We start from the raw sequence: 5,078 nt of genomic DNA, 5'->3' as shown, positions 1-5,078 counted from the left end.
TACGTTGACCGGGAGGGTCAGGTGTATGCTGGTCGGGGGGACCAGAGTGGTGAAGACCAGTGGGTTCAGGGTGGTTTGGACCAGTGGTGTCCTTGTTGCGGCAGACCAAATGGGTGGATGGTACGAACCGTTGCGACGGTGATTTGGTGAGTTTGCGGATGAGTGGCGGTGTGTTCAGATTCGAGGAAGAATCTTCTGTTAGAGGGGGAGAATTGTAACACCCGCAAACCAAATTTTGATATTTTGGTAAGGGTGTCGATCGACACCTCCTAGTGAGGCATCGATCGACACCAATTGTGGTCGGTTTGGTCGGTTCAATTTTAATTGTCCGGTTTGCGTGGTTGGTTTAGGGAATCCCTAAATCGAGTTTTAAAGGAAGAAAACGACCTAGGGTCGTGTTGTTTTGTCTTATTCGCCGTTTTTGAGAGAAAACACAAAGAGAGAGTGTTCTTGAGCTATTGGGAAGAGATTGAGAGATTCCTTGCTGTTCTTGGGAGATCCAAGGCTGGGAAGGTGCTAGAAGCTTGCTAGGAGTGAGGGAATTCGTTCTTGTTGGTCAGAATCTTCCTGCAAAGAGGTGAGTGCATGACCATGGCTTATCTAAGCTAAGATCTCTAGATTCTATGTGATTTGGTGCTTATGTGGTTGTTTCTTTGAGTTCTCTATGATATTTCGTTGCTGTCTGGGCTGGGTTTGGCTTCTGGGAGTGCAAGGAGCGGATTGGAGAAGCTTGGAGGCGAGATTCGGAGTTTCTGATCGAGGGAAATCGCTGCTCGGCATCGGTGTCGGTCGACACCAGTTGGGGTGTCGGTCGACACCAACGCGAGGACGGCTCGGGACTTTAGCGAGTGTCGAACGATGCCATGTGGAGGTGTCGGTCGACGCAAACTAGGGTTTTCGGGAGTGTCGGGCAGGGTGTCGGTCGACACCAGTTTGGTGTCGGTCGACACCAGATAGTCAGTGTCGATCGACACCATCTGGTGTCGGTCGACACCCCTTGTTCAGTTACGATGGACGTTGCATGCTATGTATATTGCCTGGTTTGTTTTATTGATTGTTGTTTGTGGCATGTAGAGATCTTATTGCTTGTGTGTATAGCCCAGTAGATGGGAGGATTGCCTCACTGAGTGTTTATCAAATACTCATGCATCTCAATTTGTGTTTGTGGTGCAGGTAAAGGCAAATTGTGTAGCGTGGAATCATGGCGATGAGGAGGAGGATGATCTAGGGTCTCGTTTGTGTGATGTTGGTTATATTATTTATGTTGGAACCTTGGTTAGAGTTATGTTAGGTTGCTGGATAGATTGGATAGGAATGTTATTGTATTGATGATGTATCGTTTCTGTATTATTGGTATGTTTCCGCTGTGCATATTGGTTGTTATTGGGTTAATGAGGAATTGTGGTTTGGGTGGTTTAATTAAGTAGTATGGGATGCTTAATTATATGTTGTATTTATTATTAAAAAGAAAAAAAAAAAGGTCGGTCGTTTCAACTTTTAACATTTATCATTTTTACCTTAACTCTAAACTTAACAATTACGATAGCCATAATTATAAATTAAGAAAATTTTTTAATATTATGAATGATAACAAAAGTATCTTATTTTATAATATAATTTTTGTAAAATTATGAAAATTAAAAATCTCTTCATGAATTAATAAAATATTAATTAATTTATCGATAAATTAAAACCTCTATAAATTAATAAAATTTCATGGTCCCGACCTTATTAATTTATAGAGGTTTTACTGTAGTTTCAAGTTCAAGTTCAACTAATAGGCATGAAATCTCTCGAGTATATATATTTTTTTCTTTTTATTATTCATTGTACTTTTGTCCATTATATAAATGGGGTACAATGACAAGAGAGGCTTTTGAAAGTAAGAAAAAGAAATGGAAAAAAGGAAAAACGTGTAACGTTGATAGTAAGATTCTCTCTGTTGATTGATGACTGAGAACAAGGGAGAAGTAGTTGGGTCTTGTCGCATAATCTTCGCTTTTATTAACGTTGGTTTCCACATATATATTCTAACTTTCCATTGGTTATGTTTGTCCTCAGTGTTGGTTGCTGTTTGTGAATACGTGTCATTCTTATAAAGATCATTATAACTAATATCAATCAGTGTGAATTTACATGATATTATGCATGCGTATCTAATCAGATTTCTTGAGATGAAACCAAGTTAATCTCGAAATACGCCGTCATGATCTTTTCAACGAAGCCCAAACAGAGAGTATAATAAGTCTTAACCTTTGTGTTGCAATTGTCATCAAATATAAGTGAAAGTGAAACAGACATCCAAATGTCAACATATCTGAATTTAATATCAAACTTAACACTTTTACCACCACCACGATATCATCTACCGTGGTTAAATATAACATTCTACAGACAGTAAATGATAACTATATATATATGATGTCGCGGCAAAAATATCATAGCAAGCTATTAGCCTTGGTCAGGCTATTGGACATTAGTCTTTAAAAAAAAAAAAAGATGCGTAGGTCCAAATTAAAATATTCATATGTATATGATTTTGAGACTTTGTGTCATCGTGGACTCGTGGTAACCAAATAATTAAAATATATCAACCCATAAAATAACGTAAATAAAAAGATTTATATGCAATATTTTCCTTACGTCGGTAGATCACGGTGAAATGTAAACATATTTTACACAAAAAATCTAGTAGTTAGAACGTGATCATGGTGTGGTAAAAAACGAAGCAAATGGAACTGTTAATAGCTTTTTGTAATTTACAAACAAGAGTGTAGTTTATTACATACATATACGAGTGAATATGAATGTGTATGTGTATGTGTATGCGTATGCGTATGCATCAATCAGTGACATACATGTGCAGCTGTCTCTAGATATGTAGAAGCTGTCGAGGTTTGACCAATCTCCCTATAATTTTTATCCCTCATCATCTAATACTCATTACCAGCAGCCACATGTTGTTTTCTTTAAATATTACGAACAATATTCGTCAATATTTACACAAATTAATTGCTCAAATAATTTAACAGTGATAGCCTACACATCCATGCATACATATCTGGAATATGACTATATATATTTATATGTTTGTATAGTCTTTGTCGACAAAAATAATTTCACTTGGCAACAGTTGAATGGGAAATGTGTATTGATGTTGATCTTGTTGCCTGCGTAATAAACAGTGTTCTTAATATGATATGTCTCACGTTTAAAAAGATGTAAGTAATTATAACGACTTATACTCACTAATAGTATATAATTTCATTTTATCAAAAAAAAAACATCTATATACATATATAATTTCGTTTGAAGTGGATCTACCATACCAGACTCGCCAAAAAAAAAAAAATCGAAAAAAAAAAGAAGAACTGTAAATATATGCATGTTAATTATTAAAAGAAACTTATGCATTTAATAGCTGATTGAAAAAAAATTGTCTAATTGCAAGTTACAACTTTAGGAACCTTCATGTACATGTATGCTCGGACTAAGAAAATACTAATTTGCGTAGCTAATCTAATGTACGTATGAGTCGGTTTGGGTTAGATTCATCCGTATTTGAGTTAATTATTGGATCGAACAAAATAAACAAATACAAAACCAAGTTGTGGTGACAGAGTGATAATTAAAGAGTTATTTTTCTTCTTCTTCTGACTAGACAATGAATTCGGTTGTCGACATGGCTTAAAAACAATGCAAAATAGAACTAAAAATATTTGACACAACATAATATAACAGTTTTTTTTTCTTACTGTAAAAAACTAAAAATGTTGAGAGAAACATCAATCTTGAACCAGTAGATGATAGTCAAGATTCGTATTTTATTATATATTCAACTTATATGACCAATAGTATTAATAATTTCAATTCCTTTCATTACAATTTAGTTAGTCGATATATATATTTTTATCGATGAAAATACACAGCTATGATGAAAATACCTTTCATTGATTTTAGGTTCGGTATTCCTTGGTTATAGATATATAAAAAAAGGTTTGCAACGTTCTTAGAACATATGTACCTTTGTACTACTGAAACATAAACTACAGTAGTTTGCAAATAAGATTTTAAGATAGTCTGAAATCTGGTTAACAGAAAAATAAAATATTGTTGGTTGGGAAAAATTAGAACAAACAAGAGAGTGTGTGTGTGGTTACGATGAGGAGAAGAGACACAGAGGCACACACTCACTCAACAGCAAAACCATATTGGCTTAACCGAAAGACTCGGTCGGAGTCTATAGCCTGTCTCTCCCGACATTGTCTGCCACACCTCACGTGCATGCTGCACCCACACTCACGTGCACATATGTTTTTAACTGTTTTTTTTCTTTTTCTTTCAAGAAACCAAAAATAAAACAATATTCTCCCTATATATATTGACCATCTCTGTAATTGTACATTCACGGTGGGAAAAATTGAGGGATTCATAAAACTAGGTTTTTTTTCATATAGTTATGGTGCATGAGTACGTAAGATACATATCAATCTCGATTTGATGAAAGAAAAACTTTGCAGAATGCAATTTAATAATATCGAACTATAATCTTATATTATATAGAAACAAATGTCAATAGTGAGAGGTGAAAAAAAAAAGTATTAACAATGATTGAGTGTTATTACTTATTAGGATGGTTAATGACTTAATTCGTTTTGATGAGGAGTGGTTTCTAAACACATCAATTGTTGTACGTACGTATACCCTCCACGCGCAGCAAATATTGACTCAAAAAGGCAAAAAATAAAAATAAAGCATGCCTACTTTTATTCTTCTTGAGATTTACTTTGTCGTCCACATATCTTTTGAAATTTTGATCCTACTGTATATGTTTAAACCTAACTTATCAAACTTTACATTCCGTTTTTTTGGAAGTTTTCTGTCATTTGGAGTTAAAGATTCTTGAAATAGCTTCACCTCGAATTCAGGAAGTAATATATCTACAACACATCTCTTGTACTAATATTTACATGTTGTAAAATATGAACTATATACATAGAGAAAAACAGATATCAATAATCAATTAATAGACTATCCGATGTATATTAGTTTGCTCTTATGAATTATGATTTTGGTTT

Source organism: Camelina sativa, chromosome 17 (genome assembly GCF_000633955.1).
Source record: "Camelina sativa cultivar DH55 chromosome 17, Cs, whole genome shotgun sequence".
Lineage (NCBI taxonomy): Eukaryota > Viridiplantae > Streptophyta > Magnoliopsida > Brassicales > Brassicaceae > Camelina > Camelina sativa.
The sequence above is the reverse complement of the archived record's forward strand: the minus strand, read 5'-3'. Positions refer to the sequence as shown.